This window comes from Equus przewalskii, chromosome 5 (genome assembly GCF_037783145.1).
Source record: "Equus przewalskii isolate Varuska chromosome 5, EquPr2, whole genome shotgun sequence".
Taxonomy (NCBI): domain Eukaryota; kingdom Metazoa; phylum Chordata; class Mammalia; order Perissodactyla; family Equidae; genus Equus; species Equus przewalskii.
This window is the reverse complement of record NC_091835.1, coordinates 52,548,779-52,574,933: the sequence shown is the minus strand read 5'-3', so window position 1 is coordinate 52,574,933 and position 26,155 is coordinate 52,548,779. Positions and strand designations below refer to the sequence as shown.

At 37.8% G+C, this 26,155-nt stretch overlaps 1 protein-coding gene across 15 annotated transcripts in view; it reads left to right on the top strand.

Annotated features, from left to right (window-relative positions):
• The window catches only part of LMNTD1 (lamin tail domain containing 1), a 369,630-nt gene that overhangs the window by 13,009 nt on the left and 330,466 nt on the right, over nucleotides 1-26,155 (top strand). The window contains exons 3-6 of one of the 15 annotated variants that reach the window (XM_070619343.1): nucleotides 9,132-9,266; nucleotides 11,767-11,941; nucleotides 22,635-22,842; nucleotides 24,987-25,178. The exons of 12 other annotated variants lie outside the window; for them this stretch is intronic. The gene's annotated coding sequence lies outside the window, so the exon portion shown is untranslated. The remainder of the gene's footprint in view (nucleotides 1-9,131; nucleotides 9,267-11,766; nucleotides 11,942-22,634; nucleotides 22,843-24,986; nucleotides 25,179-26,155) is intronic. 2 more of the 15 variants (XM_070619344.1, XM_070619351.1) reach the window with 2 other exon arrangements.

Genomic DNA, 26,155 nt, shown 5'->3' with positions numbered 1-26,155 from the left:
TCAGCTCGTGAACATTCTTTCTCTACACCTGGTCACTTGCACTCTGCCTTTCTCGACTGAGACCCTCATTGCAGGCAGTAATCAAATTCCTGGAGATCGTACTAGGGAAAACTCAATCCCAGATTGTTCTCTTCCTTCCCCCTAAGAGATCGTGCATATGCCCGTCTTGGTTCCTCTCCCCCACCCTCAGCTTTGCCTTTCCCTCTGCTTATCTTGTTCTTACATATTCTTGTAGCTGGAGAGCCATGAGCACGTGACACTTTTCCTCCCTTCTGTTCTGCCTCCCAACTCTTTCCTGGTTACTTTGTAGAACCCTCTCTTCCTATACCTCTGCTCATTTTCTTCCTCCCATTTTGTTCCAAAAGTCTACCTGTAATTCGTGGCTGATAAGCATGTGCATTTTGCTTGTGATAAACCTTAAAGGAGGAAAAAGCAAAGTCCACACATTGTGGTGTGTGCTCAAGCTAAAGAACACTGCCAGAATACTTTGGAAAATTCATTTTGACATTACATTGAAGTATTCATTTCCCACTCCCCACCATATCCTTCTCTAATGAAACTTCGTTTCCTTATTGAAAATATTTTTACAAATTATTTCTGGCTAACAGTTTTCTTCCATTTTGAGTGCTAAAGTACAATATTGTCTTCCACTACTTTTCATTGCAGACGCACCGCAGGAGGTAAAGGGGCCCTTTTGAAATTATTTTGGAACCTGGCCATTTTCAGAACATTGTTTCTGTGAGAAAATGAATTCCCAGCTTTTAGAACATGATTTGTTTTAAGTTGGGTATTTCCTGTGTGTGTTTGGTAACAAAAATCTTTTTGATGTGGTGACATAAAATCAAAAAGACCTTCCTTGGTTTTTACCTTGTTGAATATTTTCATAACAGAAAAAAATTAACCTGTTTACTTCTTTTATTTTGTTGTGTTTGTATAACATTCTAGAGACCTTGCCATGCATATTGTTGATTATTTATAACTTTTCGCAATCAGTATATGGAGACTGCAGTTGTCCACTGTTTCTGTCCTCCCCTCTTCCTGGGCACGTTGAGAGACTGTATTTTCCGGTCTCCCTGTGGCTGGGTGTGGCCATGTGACTGGCTACTTGTCAATGAAATATGATTTCAAGTGATTTGAGGAGCTTCTGTCTCATCTACTTAAAAGGATATCCCTAGCCCGAGATTCCCTCTCTTTCCCCCATTTAGCCAGCTGGAATGGTGACAACCAGAGCAACTCTGCAAGCCAACTGTTGATGGCAGAGCCACTTCCAGCCTGGGTCTCCAATGCCTGACAGGAGCAGAGCTGCCCACCAAGCTAACACTTAACTGAAACTGTTACCTGGGAGACAAACTTCATTGTTGTTTAAGCCACTGACTTTTGGGGGCTCGCTTTCTTTCAACAGCTTAGCCTACTTTATGATATTACTACAAAAATTATTTTACAAGGTGCCCTATTGTAAAGTATTTTACCTCAATATACTGAAAAATTGAACTATATAAACAAGAATTAATTTTCTTCAAAAAACAAAACTCTAGATGTTTTCAACTGTTTTAGTTTGATGCTCATAGTGAATTTCTCTAGACATTAAGAAATTGATACGGCTAACTTAATCTCCCCTTGAAACATAAAATGTGTTTACCAAAGCCAGTCGTATTTTCCAGAGTTCTTATTTGAAAGGGGTAATATGTTCTGGCCTTCATTATATCTATTAAAGGAAAGTGAGTAAAAGAATACCCACTTCAGAAGCACATTTCTTTGATATAGTATCCCATGATAATCCCTTTTTAATTAGGGCCAATTCTGCTTATGATAAAATGCACTCTCAAGAAACAAGATTCTTCAAGGGCCGCTCTATAGTACAATAAAGGAAGAAGCATAAAGCAAGGTTAACATCATTGAATTTCCAAAAAGAGTATAAATTAGAATGAGGATAGAATCACACACACCTGTTCATGGTTTGTTTTTATACCCACAATTGGTGTCATACCTAATGGTACTTGCTTGCTGAATGTTTTTGTTTGTATATTTGTTTGCTTTGTTTTCCTCACAAAGCAAAATAACACTTAGGTTCTTTGCAAAGTTCTTCCATCAGAATAGATATTAACAAAATATGTATGTGAACTATATGACTATATAAACTATATAACTACATTAACAAAATATTCATATGAACTATGAAAGTTAAAATAAATAGTGCCAAATTGGCCCGTGGCTAAAAAACAAACGTGTAGGCTCTGAACGAAGTTAGGGTGAATTTCTCACAATCTTAAAACTGAAGAATTAGGAAAAGGGGTTACAAAAGAATCTGTGACCTTAATAACCTCATAAAAACTAAGTAAATATTACAGTATTCTTAGTAGAACTCAGAACTCTCAGTGAGTTCTAAGAAAATACATTTAAGAGGATAAAATAGGCATTCACTACAGGAAAATAATCCATTCTCTCTTGACATATTTGAACTAAAAACAAATGTATCTCACTTTTTTTTAAATATTTTTTTTTTTTGAGGAAGATTAGCCCTGAGCTAACTGCTGCCAATCCTCCTCTTTTTTCTGAGGAAGACTGGCCCTGAGCCAACATCCATGCCGGTCTTCCTCTGCCCTACATGTGGGACACCCACCACAGCATGGCTTGCCAAGCGGTGCCATGTCCGCACCTGGGATCCGAACCAGCGAACCCGGGGCAGCCAAAGCGGAACGTGTGCACCTAACCGCTGCACCACCAGGCTGGCTTCTCACTTTTTTTTTTAATGCAATAGTGGGCTTTAACTCTCTCTGCCAGTACCAAAATTATGATTGTTGTTATCTAGATCTTCATTAGGCATATGAAGATTTGTACTTCAATCTTAAAAGATGTCTCTGGAACTTTGCTTTAGTAAACATTGTCTCCCCTCTTCCACCAGTTCCTGGCCGCCCAACTCAGCTAAGTAGAAGCATCATAACCAGCCATCAGACTGACGAGAACATGCTTACAGCAGGGGGATACAATATAATATGGATCGTAGATCTGAAAAGAAGCTTAATAAGTTTTCTAACCATTTCTCTTTCTGTGTTGAAAAATACAAACAACACATTGTAGGCAATTGACTGCTGTGTCACAATCCATCTAAGGTCTTGGTCCAAAAAGTCGGGAAAGCTGAGTTCTAATGCTGGCTTTAGCACTACTTAACTCTATGACAATTTCAAGCTGGGCCCCAACTGCCTTATCTGAAAATGGGACTACTGTATTGATAATTGTTTTCCCCAAGCCCACTCTAGAGGAAGTCTGTACCTACAGGAAATTACACAGCACACAACTCTTTATTTTAAAATAAAAATAAAGACAGTCTTAAAGAGGAAACAGAACCACAATGGGGAGAGAGGGGTCAGTGGCTGAGGAGCAGATGATTGTGGCAACCCCTCTGGAACAGAGGTGGGCAGACTACAGCCTGAGGCCCAAATGCAGCGTCCCGCCTGTTTTTATGAGATAAGAATTATCTTTACATTTTTTAATGGCTTTTTAAAAATCCAGAGAAGAATAATATTTTATGATACATGAAAATTAAATGAAATGCAAATATCAGTGTCCATAAATAAAGTTTTATTGAAACGCAGCCACGCTCATTCATTTATGTATTATCTGTGGCTACTTTCACACTACAACAGCAGAGTTTAGTAGTCAGAGACCATATGGCCTGAAAAGCCTAACATATTTACTATCTGTCCTTTTTAGAACTAGTTTTCCAACCCTTTCTCTAGAATATCCAAGGTAGAAATGTCCAATAGGCAGCTGGAATTACATTTTGGAATTATCTACAAGAAGAAATAGTTTAAACTTGAGAGTTGATGAAGTCAAGGAAGACATTGGAGAAATGAGGTCTGGAGAAAGCACCTGATGGCAGATCACTTTCAACAAGCTGGACAGGAAAGAATCCCTGAAGGAGGCAAAGAGGGCACAGTAAGGGCATGGTATGTCTCCTGAAAGCTAAGCAAGGAGTGAGTTCAAGATGAGTTGGTATGAGCAGACATCTCAGAGAGATCAGGTGAACTGAATAATAAAAAGTTCATTGGTTGGTGAGGCTGTGGAGAAAAGGGAACCCTTGTGCACTGTTGGTACCACTATGGAAAACAGTTTGGAGCTTCCTCAAAAAGTTAAAAATAAAACTACCATATGGATTCAGCAATTCCACTTCTAGGTATTTATCCAAAGTACACGAAAACACTAACTTGAAAAGATATATGCACCCCCACATTCATTGCAGCATTATTTACAATATCCAAGATATGGAAACAACCTAAGTGTCCGTTGATGGATGAATGGGTAAAGAAAATGCGATGTATACAATGGAATATTATTCACCCATAAAATAGAATGAAATCTTGCCATTTGCAACAACATGGATGGACCTTGAAGGCATTATGCTAAGTGAAATAAGTCAGAGAAAGATAAATATCATATGATCTCACTTACATGTGGAATCTTAAAAAAAAAAACAAAACAAACAAAAGACCAGGCTTATAGATATATGAGCTCATAGATACTCTGGTGGTTGCCAGAGGTGGGAGGTAAGGGTGGGCAAAATGAATAGAAGGAGTCAAAAGGTACACACTGCCAATTATAAAATAAGTAAATCCTAGGGATGTAATGCACAGCATGGTTAATATAGTTAATAATACTGTATTGCAAATTTGAAAGTCGCTAAGAGAGTATATCTTAAAAGTTCTCATCAGAAGAAAAAATTTTGGTAACTATGTAAGGTGACAGATGTTAAGTAGGCTTATTATGGTGATCATTTAACAATATATGCAAATATCAAATCATTATGTTGTACATCTGAAACTAATATAATGTTATATGTCAATTACAACTCAATTAAAAAAAGGGTTCATTGGGTTTGGTGATTAGAAGTCATTAGTAGCGTTTGAGAAAGCAATTTCTATGAAGCAGTGTGGCATTAGCCAGTTTTCAAGAGGTCCAGGAGCAATCAGATTTACTCTGGAAAGGAAACCAAGAAGATAATAATCTGAAGGGATTGCAAAACCAAGGGAAGTTGACTTTTGTTTGCTTGCTTGTTTGTTGGTTTTTATAGGAGAGTACCGAGAGTGTTTGTAGGCCTAACAAAAGCATTCAAGGGATAGAGATGAAAAGAGAGATAGAGACAGAGAGCTGAGCAAATACTAGGGAAAGGAATGGAGAAAAACTTGAAGGGGCAAAGCTCCCTCTAAAGTAATAAGGAAGAAAGAAAAGGGTGGAAGTGCAAAGAAAATTTGAAGGGGGATGTGGAAAAAGGTGTAATGACAGTAAGTGGAAAGGTCACCTACATAGAATAAGGGAGCTGGGGTTACAATGGGGCATTTCAGGAGGGAAGCCAATGACTGTCCTGCATGAAGCTATGCAAAGTCCACTGGAGGGACTGCAAGGACTACCGAAGAAAAGTATTTGGTATGGTTTGTAATTTTTCCCCAACGTTTGGTAGCTTAGGGGTGGAGATAGAAAAGAAAGTTGAAACGATCAGGGTCAGGGATTAACCTAGAAGACTTAAGAAAAGTTGAGGGGTGGAATGAGTGTTCAAGAAGACAGTGTTGACATAACTGGTCTTGCAGTCTAGACTGGTTGGTGGAGCAAGGGAAACCAAAAGGGACATGATCTGCTAGGATTAGAAAAAAGACTTGAGGCAAATTCGACCAAAGTGCCATTTCTATAAGACGACAGGAATACAAAAGATAGAAATCAATGGAGATAAAATCAGAAAGGACGACCCCTATCATCACTACCACCAAATTTAAGAGCTTGGAGTATTGAAAATAAGGTATAAGTGCTGGCCATTATGGATACTGTGGGGATCTCAGAAGAAATCTGAAGATGCCCCTCTAGAAATGTCTGCTTTACCCTGGAAAGTCCTTGTTCCTCAGGAAGGTCCTTTATTCCATGGATGCCTCCCAGGATCCCGTCAGTGAAGGTGATCAGAGACCAGACAAGTGATTTCTGAGCTGTTGCTGATGGGACTAGATCACAAAGAAAAGCCTTAGCCAGAGAAGCTTGACTTGAACCTAAGGGGTTTAGCTGAAACTGAGTAGTCCTTTGGAATGGAGCTGAACAATGACTCAACTCATTGACTTTGGCTCACTGGGCCCCCTTTCGCTCCCTCCCGGGGAAATTGAGATTGAATGAATAATAGCTGTGAAATACTCCCTTGAGAACAAGACTCCCACACACTAATAAATACTGAAGGCTTTTCATTATAATTTCAGTGAATGACTTGCTTTCCCCCAAAATGCCTCATCATGAATGACATGAGAAAGAATGACATTTCCCCCAAATGTTACACATTAATACTAGTTTCCTGTAGACTCCTGAATGTCTGAAAATTTTGTTGATTGAAAATTAATTTGCATAAACATTTGAGGAATGGTGGGAGGGAAGTTAATAAATACCTGAACATTTCAATTATTTGAAGTACCCAGGCGTTAGCTAAAACTTACTAAGGGATAATTTTAAAACGCTTGTAGTAAATTTAACAGTGATATTTTGGGGTCATTTGAGATGAAAAACATCTTTTCTTCCTCAGCTCCTGTTTTACCTCTTCTCCTCTTCCCTCTTATGCCAACCCCTTCCCCCATCCCTGCTGCCCCTAAATATTTCTTTCAGAAATTCAGCAAAAATAGGAGGGAAAAGATTCATATATTCCAGAAAACAGATAATTTCCTGGTCTTCATGACATAAGAATAATAGCTCTCCCACAGAGAAACAAATTGGATGACAATTTTAGGATAATTGAATTGCTTGATGCTTTTCAAGTTGTTGAGAAACAAATGCTGTGAAAACCAGTTTTTTCTCGTGCTACCTGTAGTTTCCTGTGATAGCGAGATTTTCTATTTACTCATTAAAAACAAAACACAGAGCAAAGATTTGCAGATTTGTGAGTTTATGTTATACAATGGCTGTGAAAATGAACACTTGATAAACTAAACTAAAACTAACTGAGTTGCCCAAATTTTCAATACATCAGATAGAATAATTAGGAGTGGACAAAAAGTCCATATAAAAGAGACTGTAAATCCTTATTTTAAATCGTTTGAGGGCAAATAGTTGCCTTTTATCTCCCTTTTTGGATGAAGATGAGGGGCGGCAGGGCTTTCAGGTATGAAACCATTGATAACAATGCTGAACAAAATGGTTGGTAATCACAAGAGACTATGACACAGCAAGAAAAGTATCTGGGCAGAGATGAGCTATGGAACTGAACAGGAATGGGATGATGTAGGTCTCTGGTTCTCAAACTTGAACTGCATCAGAATCCTCCGGAGGGCTAAACACAAATTGCTGGGCTCCACCTGCAGAGTTTCTGATGCCGTAGATCTGGGGTGGGGCCTGAGAGTTTCCATTTCTAAGTTCCTGAAAGATGCTGATGCTGCTGCCCCTGGGACCACACTTTAAGAAGCAAATTTAGATTGATTTAGGGCAATGTCTAGAGACAAAACGGTTTAATAAGAAAGTGTTGAAGCGTGAACTTAAAGGGAAGAAGCAATTAGGACAATGGGGAAATGACTAAGTTAAAAATAAAATAATAGCAAGGAAAGGTAAACTTTAATCAATGCCAAGCCCTGTGCTAGGCACTTCACAGTCACAGTCCTGCCAGGTTGACAAAATAATCATCAGATAAAACGATAATCCAGAAGATGCTCAAAAACTTGACCAATATGAGTATATAATGACAACTATAGTAAAATAACTCTCCAAGGTCAACATGGTTAAAAGTGGTCCTGAGTTCTAAGCCACTTAAGAGATAGACAAGGAGTAGGACAGATGGAGATCAGAATACCATACTTATTACTGATTAAGGCTAGGAGGGATAATGTGGCTTAGGAGTACAGCAACTGTGGGCTTCCTAATACTGCCGCTCAGAAATAGGCAGACTTATCCATCAGTCCAGACCAGATGGACATATGTTTCCTTCTGTGGGCACCTCCCTTTGTAAAACTTCCACAGAAGAGAAGACGTATGTGCATCACTGTAGCCATTCTTCAAGGAAGGAGAATATGGCATGGGTTGAACTCTGCAAGCCCTGTTTACTCATCTCACATTTACCAACCATTCCCTGAGGCAGAGTGGTAAAGGAGTGAAGAGGCCAGGAATGTTAGGCTAGCTGAGATCTCTCTAGATGTAGGAAAACATCAGGGACTGAGACTAAATATCCTCTCCTTAGAGGTGGGAGAACCTAGATTAAAAGCAGACTTTCACTCTAAAGCCTGCTCCCTGTCAATGATTCTGTGGCTTCTAGAAAGAAAACACACCAAAGATTGGGGAGTAGGGAATAGTATTTTAAAAGCTAGGATTCTTAGTAAAGAATCTTAGGAAGATGCAAGCTGAAGGAATCACGCAGTGATCTATATCAGTAGCATGGTAACAGGTCATTGCCTGTAAGACTAAACATTGGAGCTGGGCCTGGCTGGTGGCTGTGTCAATATCCCAAGGAGAGTCTGGTTGGTCTAAATTTTGTACATGGCTTCCCAGTCTCTCCTCTCTGATTGCGAACATTTTGTAGCCAGAAGATGTAATGACTAGATTTCATCTTGTATATACTGACGTCTATTAGTTTGTTCCTTAAGAAAATGGCTCAAATTGACATTTGAACACAATCAGAGAGAAAAGAAACTAAAGAGCAGGATCATTCTACTCAAATAGAATGTGTGGTCAGGCCAATATTTCCCATCTGCTGTGAGTGTCAACACATCACATCATCAAAGGTTTGCACTCCATTTCCCCTGGAGACCGAGAGTCTCTTCAGTCCTCCTTCAGCCCCGTCTCAACAGTGTCAGAGTACGCTCTGCGAATTCCATCAGTGGGACACGGTTCCACGTACAATGGATGAAGGGCAGCATGTGTCGAGTGGAGAGCTCTTACCTCTTGATTTTTCAATGTACTCAGGCTCAGCAGAGCACCTCCTTGGCACAGCGAAAGTTCTCTAAATTGGACTGTTGAAATGCCCCCGAAGGCACATTTTTAGGCTGATATTTTAACTGTATACCATTAACTATAGCTGCTTCTGCATATTTAAGTTGAGTGCCATATATTTAGTTCTAGAACCCTAGGAATTTTATCCCAACAGGTGAAGTTTTATGTATTCAGTGGGTTTTTTCTTGCTGTTTAAGGAAAAATGTTTGGATTCTGACATTCCTTGCTGGGAACACAGAAGAGGACCTAGAAGATGCCCAGGAACTCAATAAATATGAGGGAATGAAGATGAATACAGGAAAAGCAGCTAAAAAAATGGTGTCTGAACTGAAGTATGAAAAGCCCTAGAACCTTCATACATCTTTTTTTGGGGGGTGGGGGAGGTTAGCCCTGAGTTAACATCTGCTGCCAATCCTCCTCTTTTTGCTGAGGAAGACTGGCCCTGACCTAACATCCGTGCCCATCTTCCTCTACTTTATATGTAGGACGCCTGCCACAGCATGGCTTGCCAAGTGGTGCCATGTCCACACCTGGGATCCGAACCGGTGAAACCCGGGCCGCCAAAGTGAAACGTGTGGACTTAGCCGCTGTGCCACCAGGCCGGCCCCACATCTTTTTTTATTACTCTAAGAATTCTAGTTTTATTTGCAAACCACATGGTTTACATTAATATATTATCTTATAGTTGAGATGATCAGAAAGCTTAAACCTGAACTCAAACCTATAGTTTGGTCAAACCTTGTTGCTGAAAACAGAAGAGAAACTACCTCTTTTAGTATTTCTTCTTGAATTTCTAAACACTTATATAAAATTCTTGACACTTTGAAAAATTTCCGAGTATTAATTACCATAATTAACAACTCACTGTGCTTAATGAGTGTTTGGTCCAGTTTATAAATGCTTGTTTAAATGCAGAGATGTGAAGAGACCAGGCTTCTAGTCTACATTCTGCCGTAAACCAGTGGCACGGTCTCAGGCCAGTTAGTTTTCTGCTGTGTAAAATACCTTGTGTATAGCACTCAGAGGAAAAAGTCTAGTGTTACATGACTTTTAAGTAGTGTTATTATCATCATCATTTTGAATGGATGAATAGCATAAACTGAAGATGTTTGGTTTAGGGGTGGTAAGGCATCAGTGGTCGATCGAAAGTGCCTTCTGATATTTGAGGTTTGCTCAGTTGACCTGGAGGACAGACTTTAAAAGCTGGTGGAAATTACAGTGCAGGAGTTTTCAGCATAACGTAATAAACAACTGTCTCCAGCAGTGGAGCAGATGGCCTTGTGGGAGGGTGATCCAACTGTCCATCACGGCATGCAAGCTGACACTGCTTGTCAGAGATGCCTTTTATGACATTAGCTGCTCTAACTTATTATTGGGCCAAGAGATCCCTAACATCCTTTCAACTTTTAGAGCCTTTGTTTCTATGTTCATCCAGCAAACTAATCAGTGAATTTTGTAGCAATTGATTCCATTGACTATGTTCGTATGACACCATATAATCAAGTGGATAATATATTCACTTAGGTGTACCCTGCAGAGCATAGTATGTTCTCCAGAGAACAGTGTATTTCTAGACCTGGGGGCGCTGCATGCTTCATGGGAAGTCCTTAACCCTCCTAGCACTGCTGTCACTGAGCAGTACTTTAATGTTACCTGCTTGGCCATAGACAATCATATTGATATTAGCAATAAAAATCCAATTGATGATAGTGTATACAGTGTTACATTATATAGTATTTTTTCTCCACATGAGAAATATTTTTCAAATTTAAAATCAAGGAAAGCCTTTCCTTTTCTTTTTTAAAGTAAGCTTTCTTTTTAGTGAGGAAGATTGGCACTGAGAAAATGTCTGTTATCAATTTCCCCCCTTTTTTTTTCCTCCCCAAAGCCCCAGTAGATAGTTGTGTATCTTAGTTGTAAGTCCTTCTAGTTCTTTGATGTGGAATGCCACCACAATGTGGCTTGATGAGGGTATGTAAGTCCACACTCAGGATCCAAATCAGTGAATCCTGGGCCGCCAAAGCAGAGCGTGCCAACTTAACCACTACACCATCAGGCTGGCCCCAGCCTTTCCTTTTCTAAAGAAGTAGAATGTTTCTTTATTCCAATAACAAAGTTTTATAATTTTGTATGCCCATTCTCCTGGCTGCCAGGAAGCTCAATGCAGACTTGAAACAATCATGGCAACTCAGATGATAGTCAGAGCTGGTGTGTTTACATTATCTCCTTGTTTCCTCATCTTTTTCTTTTCCTTTTATAATGTTTTACACTGTTAAAGTTTTTTAAAAGATGGCCATATATTTAAAATAGTCACTGTAGGTACCTTCAGTTGATTTTGCTGAAAAGGCCTTCATGCTGTTCTTTCTTAGCCAACCTTGCTCTTTTATATACACACACACACACACAAAAGAGTAGTATTTTCTTCTTTTTGATATATGCAGAAAATTTAATAAAACATAGTAAATTATTTGCCACTCCGAAGGGTTTGATAATCAAATAAATCTGATATTATGTCCTTTTTGTAGATGATGCCATGTTTACCAAAAGATTAGGATGATTTGCTGTTTCTTGGTCTTGTACGAATTAGGGGACTTGTAAAATATATTACACCACAGCCCCACGAAGTGCTTTAGTGAAGGCCAAGAGGTTTTGGACAGTGAAGGATTTGGGACTCTTGACCTGATGACAAATGTTAGTTTGAAGTTTAAAGATTCATAGTCTGCCAGTTTTTATTGCCATTTTATTTATTCAACTTTTGTTCCCGCACTCCTACCTGCTTCCTTGTGAGAGCACTTAACTCTTTCCTATAAAGCTTCCTTTTGTCTTTTTAAGCTCCCTCGGAGTCAGCTGCTGGATGTTTGGCTTTCAATTCCATGAACATTCTTTTGTTTTTTCGGAAAACTCTGGAAAGTAGGCACCTTCCTCTTCACATGCAAACCTGCCATCGATGTAACATGGAAAGCTTTTGTTTTACATTTTGAATACCATATTCTGTATGCCCTCTGTTGTAAGTACGCTAATCTTTTGAAAAGAAGTTATCTTATAAGTAATTAAACAAACAAATTAATAAATAAATCTGCTGGATCTTCTTGGGTTCAATTATACAGCTATTGGCATGTGATTGAATTTTAAATTTTAGTACTAGCTATCATAGAGTTACTGACTACTTGTTGCTTGATTTAAATTGTTCTGACATGTGTGTGCGGGTAATGGCATTATTGCTTTTTTAGTATGGAACTTATTCAGCTGGGCAATAAAGTCAGCTTTTCTGTTGTTGAGTCTATTTAAGAGTAGAATATCTAATTTATAGGTAATTCCCATGAAGTTTTTTTTACCTTTATGATGTATAGCAGTTTTTTAAATTACATAAAATATTTTAAGAGGTGTCAGTGCAAGGTTTGCAAAAGATTTTTGACACTATTTAAAATTATATCATTTTAAGTATAACAATAATAAGTATAACTATGAAAAATGACAGTGTAACTTCCTATATTCTTTTTTCTTGCTTTCTTCCTGATCGAATTTGCTAATTAGTTTTGTAAATAATATTTTTAATTGCTGCTGCCATGTTCCTCGGGATGTGAAGGCTTTCTGCCTATTACATCTTATAAAGATTTTGTAAAAAGAATCCAGATGACTCTAATGGTGGTGCACAAACCAAATTTAGATGAGGTTAATTTTCCTTCATCAAATTTAGGGGGAAATGTTTGAATCCTCTCAGTGATATTTAAAAACACAAAGATAGCAAGATTACATAATTTGTTCTGGGTCTATTTTGAAAATTTTTTCAATTGTAAGGTTTTTAAATTGCTCTTCTAAATTAAAGAAATATTTTCCTTTGTAATTAATATACAGTAGATACTTTGAAACTAGCTAAATAATGTTGTTTCTCATCAAACTTTTACCCACTAGTTTTAGTATCCATTGATGATTTTCTACTTCCATCATTTTTTTCTATATTTATTAGCTGGCATTCTACTATAAGGAAGCATTTTTCCTATTTATTTATTTATTTATATAGATATGGATTCATGGATTCTTATTTTATTCAGTAGGTTATAATTCACTGCTATCATCATTTATTTTGATACTCAAATTATTCTAGATTTGGCTAGTGGGAACCCCAGTGGTTCTTTTGTGTCATTTTTATATACTCCATCATTTTTTTAGCAATCTTTTACTTTCTTGTGAAATAAGATGTTCTAGGCACATCCTGTACTTTCTCTGCCCCAGCCCTGAAATCAGCCATTTCTCTAAGTAGCTATATTTCCTTTTAATGGAGAATGGTACCAAGATTTGGGGGCTAAGTGTGCTCATTGCTACTGGTATGTCATGGTTGCCAGGCCTCTTCAGAGAAGAAAAAAAGAGATCAGTCGATAGATCAATCGATAGATCAAACTATGAGTTCATATATTCGAATGTGATAACTCCAATTCCAGTCCAACACCACCAGCTACGTTATAGTTCAGCACTGTCCAATAGATACAAATATGAGCCACATGTGTCACCATAAACTTTCTAGTTGCCATGTTTAAAAAAGAAACTATTGAAATTGACTTTAATAATATATTTAATACAATATGTCCAAAATTTTACCATTTCAACATATGATCAATGCCAAAAGTTATTAGTGAGATTTTTTACATTTTCTTTGTACTAAGCCTTCCTAATCTAGTATGTATTTGACACAGCACATCCTCAATTTGGGCTAGCCACATTTCAAGGGTCCAAAAGCCACATGTGGCTAATAGCTACCATATTGGATAGCACAGTTCTAGTCTTCTTCATTTCTGTGTTTGTTACCCCTTTCCTCAACAGTGAGAAACTTGACTTCCATTCTAGAATTTTGCTCAAGTCTAGAATACACGGGAGGTAGCCTCAAAATAGCTAGCTAATACTGCTGGAAAAAAGCAAACTTGTTAAAGTTTAATGGTTGTTTTCACTTTTTAGATCAAAAACATAGTGAAAGCCACAAATCTTTGTGTGCAATTCAATGTTTTAATCAATGCATACTCCTATGAACCCCGCATCTCTATCATTTTCATCACCCCAGAAATTTCTCCTGTGCTCGTTCGTAGTCAGTCCCCTGCCCCTTTCAAAGGCAGCAACTTAACTGACTTTTTTCATCATGGTGTAGATTTTCTTCTTCGAGAACTTCATATAAATGTAATCACAGTGTTGTCTTTTTTGTGTGTGTCTGGCTTCTTTTTCTCAGTATAATGTCTGTGAGATTCATCTATGTTGTTGCAGGTATCAACAGTTTATTCCTTTTTATCGCTGGAAAGTGATGCATTGTACAAATGTAGGCAATTTGTTTATCCATTTAGCTGTTAATAGACATTTAAACTGTTTCCAGTTGGCTAATGTGAGTCAAGCTGCTGAGAACATCTTTATTCTAGTCTCTGTGTGGACATATGTTTTCATTCATCTTGGGTAAATACCTAGGAGTGGAATTACTAGGTCATAGGTTAGATGTAATAATTTTCTTTTATATGGTTAGATAATGTTAACATTTAATGTTATTAACTATTCTGTGCTGAAACCATTGACAATACTTTTATCTACAGTTTGGCTTTAAAAGCTAATTAATGTCATTTATATGATTATGACAGTTTTTCATGCTGGGTCAAATAGCATGCAGGATACCTTTTTCTTCTTTCTAAGCCCAGTATCATTTCATTCTTTCCTCCTTTTGCACTCACTCTCTCCCCTCCTTCCCCCTTGGACTAGCCGTCTCCTACTTGTTCTTCAGGCCTCACCTCAGGCTGTCCTCCTCCTAAAGGCCACCCTAAGCTTCCCGTTTTGGGCAAGACGACCATCTAGGAGCTCCGTCATTTCCTTCTATCACGACCTGTGTCACTCAGCATTGTGAACATTGGTATATGTGTCCATCTCTTTTCCACGGTGAGCTCCTTGAGAATAAGAATTGTTTCCCATTTTTCTTTGCATACCTATTGCCTAAGCATGTTTGACACAGTAGTCCCTCAGGAAACTTTGGTGGAATGAATAATTAAAAGTGAAATAACTTACTCAAGGTCCATAGTGAGTTAAAGGTGAACGAGAATTTGGATTAAGTTTTGTTTTTAAATTTATCGTTTTCCTTCTGATTTTCTGGGTTGAACGTTTTGCTTAAGCTAGAACAAAAGATAAAGATTTTTCACACATGGCTTAGATAAAGAGAGAAACTAGTAAATCCCAGAGGTCAGATCTGAGTCTCCCAGAGACAGATAGCTGGAGCCAGCAGTGGTATCACTGGATTCCTGTGCAGTTTAGACAGCAGAACCTGTGGGTCCAGGCCCTCAAGAGAGCCTGTGGAACTGAGGCAGGTAAAGGGTGAAAGCAGGACCCATGGGGATGGAGATCTCTGGGGACACTGGGCGTCTGCCCTGAGGCTGCTCTTCCTAATGAGAAAGAGAGAGCACTGGCATCAGTCACAGCAACAGATAACAATAAGATTTGCCCACAATCGGCATTTGAAGTCGGTTGGCCAGATTTTTCAGTATCCATGGTGACAACAGGTTGATCAACTAATTCCATGCCTGGATTATACTCAAGGGGAAAGACTTGCAGGATGTACAACAGTATTTATAGACAGATGTGTGAACAATAATATCATTGTCAGTCACTGTCAAACGAAACAAACTTTGTTGTTGTTTTTCTCCTCTAGCCATTGGTCTAATGATATTTCAGTCTTCATTTTAATAGCTGGGATAGTATAGCGTTCAGTTCTTTGGTTCCTGTTGAGATTGAAATGGAATTCGAGCTGTTAAGAGTTGCAGAATGGGACTAAAAAACAAACAAAACAAAATAACGGAAAAAAATCCAATTGCAAAACACAACATCAAAGCTCCTGATCAATTCATGCTCCATCATTTAACTTTTATACATCATATTTTTCTTGGACTGGAGCAGAGTTGACTAAGGCACATTAGTGAGACATTACTGATAGTAAACCCAGTATTCCTGGGATCAATCTTTCCTTGGAGCACGAACAGCACATAGAGTGTGGGCAGATGGTCAGCAGGCCAAGATTTTTTTAATTCAATCTCTCTGCCATGTTGATAATAAACTACAAGTTTTGATTATAGGACTGTTTTCTTTTCTTTCCTTCCTAACAGTTAAAACCTCAACCTCTAGCCTTCCATTTGTTTTCTTTTTCCCTTCTGCTTTGCCTTTTCCTTTTTCTGGTTCAGCCAAGTTTCCTAAGTCATGTTGATAATAAAATGGAGTCTGATTTTATCTCTAGTATATATTTTGTGATTATAAAACATTTTAAATTTATGTCCAAAGACTTTTAACACAATGTAATCAATCCTCTTTCCATTAGTGATACCAGATAGGGTCACAGCATTAATCCAAAAAAGCAAATTGTATGTTTTGATTTTTAAATAGAAAATTATTTTTCATCTCCAAAAATGACAAATAACTTAAAACTGTAGTAAAATTGATTGGTCACCTTCAGCAGCATCACAAATTAATTTGCTGATCTTAAAATCAATTGCCACAAAAGTGTTGATAGAAATACCTGGCATCTTTGTAGTGCTTTTCATCAAATTTTGCATAGCATACATGAACTGTGCTAGTTTAAACCCTATAATTACAGTTAGTGCTATATTTATGTTAATAAATACACAATATTAAAAATAGATGCTAATTTTACAAATGAATAAGGATCCTGTGCTTTCTAAGTAGAGAGAGGCAAAATGCAGCTCAGAATTACCCTTTCCGTTTGTACACAGAGACACAACTCGATTTATTAGTCAGGGGTGGTCTATTTTTCCCTTTTTTCAGGCTGACTTAGAGGGAATTATGAGTTAGGAAACAGAGAGGCCAACCTAAGGTAAGCCCCAGCTTTGCTTGTAATCGGATTAAGTGACATCCTCAAGTTTTAATTGCCTGTTTAAACATCTTCCTTGATTGTTGGTAATTTGCTCCAGGTGTCATAAAGAGGATATATTTTATAAGGGCTGGCTCCCATGAAGATCAATCATCTTTCCTCAAATTAGGAGAAGTGTTTATGACTTGTTTTGTTTGTGCATTATTATATGAGATGTCTGTCTGAAGACTTTAAATGGAGGGGATATAAACATAAGATCCTATATGTTTGAGCTGTTTTCCCTCATGTACGGATACATTAACAAATACTATCTCACACTCTGCATTTGAGATTAATTGAAAATTTCTTCCAGTATATTCTTTCAACAAAGAAGTAATTAAACTTAGATTTTTATAAAAATATCATTTGATCTGCAGATACTTCACTATGTATCTCTAAAAAATAAGGACTCTTTTAATATAAAAACTTCTCATTATAATTCCAACATCTAAAACATTAGTAACATGAATTTAAATTTTGGAAAGTTAAGAAATAGATTGGGCTATATTGGTTATAATTGTAAATAATAAATTGATATTATCTGGATGTTGGAGGAATTGCTGATGACAGGTATGATTACAATCATTGATGAAGAATGGGGGTTACACCTTTACTGAATCTGATAGTATTCTCTGTTGTGACTCTCATATCAAATAGAATATTAATTCACATGAATCATTTGATATCTACACTGGGAAGCCAATGGAAAAATTGGGAAGATAATTTTGAAAGAATTGTGGGGTATGTCAAAGAAAGGTCTGAGTAATGATTGAAAGTCCTTTATACCTTGATCTTATCAACACTGTTAATTCTCAAGTTTGAGTAAAACTCCATTATACACTTTCAGTCACTGAATATTTCTGGAGGAATTCACTCTGTGTACATTATTTATGTAATCTCTGCCAAATGCTTAATGTACTTTGGTAGTCTTTTCATTGATCTCTATTTAATTTCCTGTCAAATTTACCATTGTTTGTGGTCCCTCTATCACATCAGGTAGAAGATAGGGAGTCAGACACATCCAGATGAGTCCTGTGAGGACTACTAAAGGGTGAGAGGGAGGGGTATGAAGCTGGAGGGCACATTTCAGGGATAAAATACTAGTAGGGACCCATCTTCATAGCCTAGAGAGTGAGATCAAAGTCACAACTTCAAACTCAGGACCAGATGGAGACAGGAATTAAACAACGAATCAATAACAAAATTATCTGGAAAATCCCCAAATATTTGGAATTTAAACAAAACACTCTAAATAATCTGTGGATGAAAGAAGAAATCATAAAAAAATCTAGAAAATACTTGTAACTGAATGAAAATAAACACACAGCATATAAAAACTTGTGGGATGAAGCCAAAGCAATGTTTAGAGATAAATTTATAATATTAAATGCTTATATTCTACAAGAAGAAAATTTGCAAATCAATGATCTTAAAAACTAGAAAAAGAAGAACAAATTTAACTAGAAATAAGCAGAAGGAAGGAAATAAAATAAGAGCAGAGATCAATGAAAGAGTAAACAGAAAGACAATAGAGAAAATCAATGAAATTAAAAACTGATTCTTTGAAAAGATCAATGATATTGATAAAACTTTATCCAGACTGAAGAAAGAGAGAAAACACTGATGACCAATATCACAAATGAAAAAAAGAAGCTCACTACAGATCCAACAAGTTAAATTATATTTCTTATACATTCAATGAGTCTATCCTTAATTTTGGCTTCTATCAGAAGCAACATTTAAGGGTTAATAAGGGTACCTTATGAACAACTTAAACAAAATTGACGAATTCCTCAAGAGACGCAACCAACAAAGCTCACTCAAGAAGAAATAGAGTACATAAACAGCCTATATCTATAAAAGTAATTAAATTTGTATTCATTTAGCTGGGTCCACACTAGATTTGTTTGACTCCAAAGCTACTATACAATAAGATGGTCAAGGCTGTTCAACAAAAACTCTCTTACTATTCACTGTAAAATGTCTCTTTGAGCCCATCCAACCAGTTTTCTATCCCTCCTGACTCTGAGGATAAAGTTTTCCTAGTCACTGATTCCCAAATATATTTGGCTTTGCTTGTGCAAACAGGATGAATTAATTCTCAAGTAGGAATAGGATGAATCATAGAAAACATCACAGAGGAGATAAAATTTGATTTGGATATTGAAGGGTAAGGATTAGTGTATTATGGAGAAAAGATGAGAAAAGTTTTCCTAATTGTAATGCTATGCTAGAGCCCTCCTGATGGACTTCCAGAATGACCTCCATCCATTGGAAAGTTTACAGAAATGGAAACTACAGCCTAGGGTGCTTCATTTCTACACCTGGAAAGCTGTTGGAAGCCAAGATTAAGTAGAGACTCATTAAATGCCCAAGAAACATAATTTAATTGTGGAAAGATTTATTTTCCTCTAAGGATACAAATAAAGCATTTGGTCAGACCAAAGTTTTTAAAAAGATTTTTTAAAAGTTATCCAGGGATTGAAGAACAATTATGACATGGATAAATGACCAGCTTAGAGACTTAAAACAAAAGAAGAATGAGTAATAAATAATCTAAATAATATAGTAGTATAAATAGTGGAATTGGCTGGCATCAGTACTAGAACTGGGTTTATTTACAATTTTTATAAATGAGGGAAAACTTCAAGTTCACAAATTATGTATTTTTATAGGTGGAAAGATGCCAGGTATACAGGGAAAATCTGAGGCAGTATCTTAGTGGGTGAGTTAATGGACAAGAAAGTGGCAAATGTGCTTTTTCTGACAAACATAGGTTATCATGTATTTATGTAGAAAAAAATTCAAACTATATTTATAAAATGATGAATTTCACCATTCAGTCACACTTCTAAAAAGGAATCCAGGAGTTACTGTAGACTGTTCCTTTTCTCCTGTTTTTAAAAGGAAAATTAAATAAATAGAAAAGGAGAGAAAAATTTTTTTGCATGTGCTTGTGAAAATATTTTCATGTCATTAGAAATGTTCCTCAAGTTCCAACCAATGTCATCAGGCATCATAAATTGCCTAGAAAGGGCATAGTATTGCATTGAACTAAAAATTCCAGTAAATTACAGAAATAAGGAGTCATCATTTTAAGAAATCCAGCAAAGAGTTATCTTCGAGTAGATGGCAGTGATGAGGCACAGGTTGTAATCTGTAATTACATCTGTGAGTAGAGTCACATATTTCCTTCTTGATTTCAGTCAGCATGAAATAATTATGTGCTCCAGATTGGAGTGCAGTCAAAGTTCTGCTTAAAAAGTTCATGCCGATTTCCCACTTTCCTATAAGGAAAATCTGCTCCTAATGTTATGCTCCCCTCTGGCATGCCATAAATGGACACCCTAGAGATCAGAATAGCTAATAAGTAGAACAAGTTAAGAATAGTTTCTCACAAATCAAACCAGAACAAATGTGAGATCCACATAGCAGTAAGCAACTATATGCTTCCGCAAATCATATAACACACATTCAAGCTTTGAGTAGATCCTATTAACAAATTCAGGTTTGATTCTCTCTGGGGGTTCTAGCAATGCAGTTTAAGAAATGAAAATGGCATTACAGGTTCAAGAGAACTAAGTTGAATGTTCAACAAACAAAGAATATTTAACCCACATTTCCCTCACGGAATACGGTAGCCGTAATTTTTCTTTGGTTTAGGCCTCATACACCTCAATGCAATATTTAGGTAAGTATAACAATCCTTTCTAGATTTTCTTTCTGCTCTTTTTTTTTAGCAGCCTGTGTATTTATGAGGTTATTAAAAAAACATACTTGAAAATCACTGTCGTGGCTGCTTCTTCAGCTAGATCCATGCTAAGGTCTGGCAGTAAAAGTAGTGAACGTTCATGGGGTAGGGTGGGGCACAAGGAGATTGAATCCTGAAGGCAATTACAGGTGATAAAATTCTTCTGTTTTCCTACTCAGAATTCTAAGGGGATCACTATTCAGCTGGCCTACTCCTCACTCAAGATCCGTTCACCTTCGCATACTGAAGAAGTCTGTGTGTTTCTCAGTTCAGGAAAGTTCTTGAGGAAAGAGTCTGAGCAGTTTTGGTCTCATAAGAAACAAAGGCTAAATTTATTAAGCGTAAGAGCACAAAAGTTCTGTAGCTGCACATTAAATGCTTTCTAGTTCAGTGGCTCAAATCAGGGAATCTCTAAAGAATCTCAGATTTGGTCCTTCACACATACCCATACAAAATCTTTTATACTGATTGGCCTTGCTCTGGGCAGAGAGAGAATATCTGTATTGAGTAAGTGGTTCATATTTCTGACTTCACTCCTTACCTTACATTCTCAGTTGTCTATGAGGAGAGAGCTCAGCAGAGAACATCAAACTGAGGTACTCTCCGTGATAAGCATCTCTGAATAGGGGATGTGCCCAGGGCTTGAAGCCACAACTGCATGTAAGTCCTGGCTCACAAGTGTGTGACCTGGAGAAGTTCTCTGAACCAATCGAAGTCTCCTCATTTGGAGATAGTAGTAATAATAATAGCAACAACAACAAGCCTACTCATCTGGTAGTTTTCCATCATGAAGATGGAAAGGGTTGTGTTTGAAAATACTTTGTAATCTGTAAAGCACGCTACTAATGTGCATTATTGTTATTGTTCCTTGTATTTGATAACAATGCTCGTGCTATTGTTATTTCCCAAGCCAGTTTTCAGCTAGCCTCAGGATGGATTCTGAATTGTTTGCAGTGGACAATGACTGGCATTTTATCATCACCCTTGCTTTCTGTGCACATGTAGTCCAGAAGTATACAATGCAAAGCTGTTGGCAGGTGTCCAACCATAGTTTCAAGAGCTGGTGCTGAGTTTCTCTGTTGCATCCTACAGCCCTAATGTAGGCTCAGATTCCCCTTGGACTCTCTACAGTCCTGCCTTCAATTGCATTAGTTAAGATATACCCAAGTGGTTAAGTATTTGAGTATTTATTTATCTGGTTTTTGCTTGATCTTCAGAACTTCATAAAACATTTAAAAATTCTGTGTGACCTTGGGCAAGTCATGTCATCTTTCCAAGTCTTGATTTTCTCGTTTATTAAGTGAAGGAAGTTAAATTACACATCTTCTGTGGTCTTCTCCAACTTAGAATCTTTATTATGTTACTGTAATATCTTTCGAAATAGTTAAAGAATTTCACCAAATAGGGATACTGTGTGTAAATAAGGATTCCTTATTTTTAAGATGGATTAATATTTTGGAAACTGTTTGGCTAAAGAACTTTTTGTTAACTCAATGTCACCCATCGACTTGTTGACTTCAGGGTTCTTTACATGAATTTAATATCAAGAAAGATTAAGTTTTGATACCCACAGGCATTATCATCTCTGCTTCAATCTTTTCATGAATATAACATATCAGAGCTACTACCTTACAAATCAAAAGGGTTATTAACCATCACAATTCCAGGCACCAAATAAGCAGAATAACACTTTGTCTCTATGGTACATCTTTAGGTACAGGCCAGAGCTGATCAGGCCAAGACCTAGGGTCCTGTCTTCTAAAGTGTTCCTTTATTTGCTAGAGAGAAGCCTTCCCAACATGAGGGATCAGAGCTTGAGGGGAGAGTGTGGATCACTGGAGAGCTCAATGGAACTGGGCTTCTGTCCTTTCTAGCTACTCTACCCCAGGTCATTACAATCTCTGATTCTCTCTATATAATATCCTGGCACACAAAAAAATTTAGATAGACAGCTTGACACATACACATACTCTTTGTATACACATGTGCATTTACATATATAGGTGTGTATAAATGTGTGAATGTGTGAATCAGAACTTATTTAATCATTAAATTCTTTTCTTTGCCCTCAAGGAATTTATTGTCTTGAAGAATGGAGATAAAAATGGACAACAGATACAAGTGCTCTGATAATCTGCATGCTCCTAAATACAGACACATACATGGATTATCCAAATGTTTTATGATAAGCTAGCATTTACTGAGAATACACCAAGGGGCAGGACTCGTTTAAGCTCTCTACACTTGTTGGCTCAGAGAATCCTCCCATGAATCTTATGAGGTACATACTATTTGAGATATATATATATTTTTTCAAATGTATGTATTTGTGAGTTAAGTACTATAATATATTCAATTTATAGAGGAGGACTAAATTACACAGAGATTAAGGAATTTGCCCAAGGTCACATGACCAGCAAGCAGCAAACAGGTGGGATTCCATTCAGGCACTTGGCTCTAGAGCCCAAGGGCTTCCCTCCTCCACTAGCCTGCCTCTGTGATAAACACAAGTTTCCAATCAGCCTTTGGTGAACAGGTAGTCTCAGCACGTCCCTGTCCCCTCCATGTTCTTGCTGAGCAGCTGTGCACGTGATTAGCGGATTGTCACGAGCTCTGCCAGCAACATGGTCCTACCAGATTCTGTCCAATATTGTCGAAGGCCATTCGTAGGCTGAGTTTCATAAATAGGCTCTGAGAGGGAGATTTACATGAAGGAGGTTAATTGGGGCGAGCTCCAAGGTATGCCTATTAGGAAGTGAGGGAACAGGGGAAAGTCAGCATCCGTTCAGAGGAGACAGAAGACTTGAATTATGATGCAGTTGCAACAGAGGCCTAAGCAGATCCCTTGTGGAGTTCTAGAGCTGGAACAGCCCTTCCTAAATTGAGGCAAGGGTGCAGGGCCTTTGTACCCCCACCTCAAGTAGTTAGCAGATGCAGGCTGCCCTAGGAGAACAAGGCAGTTCCCTTTGAGGGCAATTCTGGGAAGGGAGTCGCTGTAAGTCATCAGTAGGAAACTCTCCCAGTAGCAGAGGGAATGAGAGGCCCCTGTAGGGGGATCAAGGCAGCATACCATGTATCCTCCATAGACTCTCAGAGTCACGATGAAATGGCAGGCATTGAAGGTAGTGTTTTAAGACAGGAGGTCCCTGCTTTGTTTCTCTGCCTTGGAGAGGCAGATAATATTATGGAGAATGACATGTAGATATGGTTGGGAGTGATAAGCAGGAATGAGGGAGAAAATGTTCACCTGCTTGCTCCCCTTCACATATCCCACTGCTTTCCATTCTATGGCTGGATTACCAAACCTCTTGCTAAAAGAGCTCAGGTGGACGCAGACTGACAAGTCAGGTGGACTCACACTGGTTAGCCTCTTGGGGAGGATATGACTGATAGGCAATCTCTCCCTCTCTCTCTCTCTACCTTGAAGAAAATTTCTTGCCCATTCTCTGGGAAATTAAAGTGAGACGTCCCTCTGAATGGAAGCTGACTCGATGTAAAATCCATTGCTCAAGTAAATTCTATATTATTACCTGGAATGGTGAAGTGATAAAGTAATAAAAATGCGTTTCTACAGGCCTCTTCGTTCTCAACAACACAGAATTATTGCCCCCTTCTCCCCCATGTTCTTCTCCCCACCCTTTCCTCCCTGGTTGTGTGTGTGTGTGTGCACCTGTGTGTGAGTGTGTGTGTATTTTTGAGGAAAAATGGAGATTTTCTACATTTATAGCAATATTTATCACAATATTTATCAAATATTGAAAGCCTCCTATATTCTAGACACTTTATGTATATTATTGCTAAATATCCCAATAACTCTGCACAGTAGATATTATTCACAGTGTTTTACAGAATGGGAAATTGTTGCTCAAAGAGTTTGTGTGAATGGCTCATGATCCACAGGCAGTAAGTGATAGAGCAAGGATTTGAAGTACTCTGTCAGATCCTGAATCCACATCGACTCTCTGTAAAAAGGAGTTTGAAGTTCCTTGTGTCTCATTTGGGGTGTCTTGGTGTAGATGTTAGCCTTGAAAGGCAGGAAAATGAGCTTAGGTGTGGATAAATAGGGCTCTACTTATCCCCCTGCCCACACTTCTCCCACAATCTGCTCTATGTATCCTGTGTGTGATGGCAGGAGCTAATTGCTTACACATCCCCAGTAACACACAAAGTCTTTATTTAACTAGAAAACTTTAATAACTGGTTTTTTCCTTGCTAGAAACAGCCTCTAATCTTCCTGGTAAAAAGTGGTGAATTTTCCCCTCACAGCTGGTATGGGTTTCAAGTACAATAGAATAGTTAACTTTTCATTTGTTGTAACATCTTGAATAGGAATGTGCAGTGTACAATTGTATAATGTCATAGTCCAAACTCAAAAAAGTTTGCCTTCTAATGTTGTTTATGGAATTTTTCCATCATACCTAACAGTGAAGCTGGAAACTTATCCAAAGACTTAAGACCCACCCCCCAATGCGGCTTTTTAATGGAGAACATCTGAAGAGAATGCTATTACCAAGATGATTGCTCCTCATGGTGAAAATATTTGTCTTTAGTGCCTTACAAATAGAGAAGGACCGTAATCTTTGCCACCCACTCTCAGGTCTCAGGAGCAAAAACAAAGTAAGTGCAAAGGCATTGGTCCTTATCTTACAGCCGGAATGGATAAAGATTTGTTCTCTCTCATCTCCCAAGACCTTCCCCAAAGACCTTTTTCTCACAGGTTATATAAGTTTGGTGTCTGACATGCCCAGCACACAGCCTGTGATATTTTTTTCTTAAACAGTACCAGGTTTTTGAAAATGAAGTCAGGTTGTAAAAATCAAAACAGGCCAAAGTATTCATTAACAGGTTAAGACATTTACTCAAGGCGTTGAGTTACTGAAAGATTAGCCTTATGCTGAAATACTAAATGGGTGTAGAAGAAATCTGAGAAACACCGTTTAATATTATTAAAGACTTGAAGAGACAGGAACCAAGTCATGAGAAAAGAAAGTATTGAGGAGAAGGGTCAGTTGACTGAAGGCTTAGAGACATGTTAGGATCCGTATTGGAGAGAAAAGGGGGAAATAGAAATGTATTAGTTTTTACTGTAGTCAGTTTTTTTCTTTCTTACATCAGTGGTAAACAGATGGTTAAATGTTGCCTACAGGTAGCTTAAGTGACCAAATAGCCTGTGTAGCTTTCTGAACTGTGACCACAGGAAGATGCATGCATTCTGGTTGTGACAACGTTTGGTAAAAGATTACAACAAAACCTTTAGTGATGACATGATACATTAGCCAATACAGCACAACAGGACAAAAACATAATAAGGCACAGACACTGAGCAAAGGAAGCCACAGGCAGCTCCTACCATGTCAGGAAGGTCCCAGTAAAGTATACCCTGAAGAGCGGTTTCATTCAGCAAAAACACCATAGGCATTAGCAGGCAATTTAGGGCATTAAAACGAAGGGCTGTGAAATATTAATCTCATATAAAGTTGTTATTCTTATAGCAACCTTATGAAGAAAGATCAAGGTTGTAGGATAATAAAACTCCTAAGCAACTGACAGTGTTGTACAGAGTTCAACCAACAATCTTCAAGCATGCTGTAATA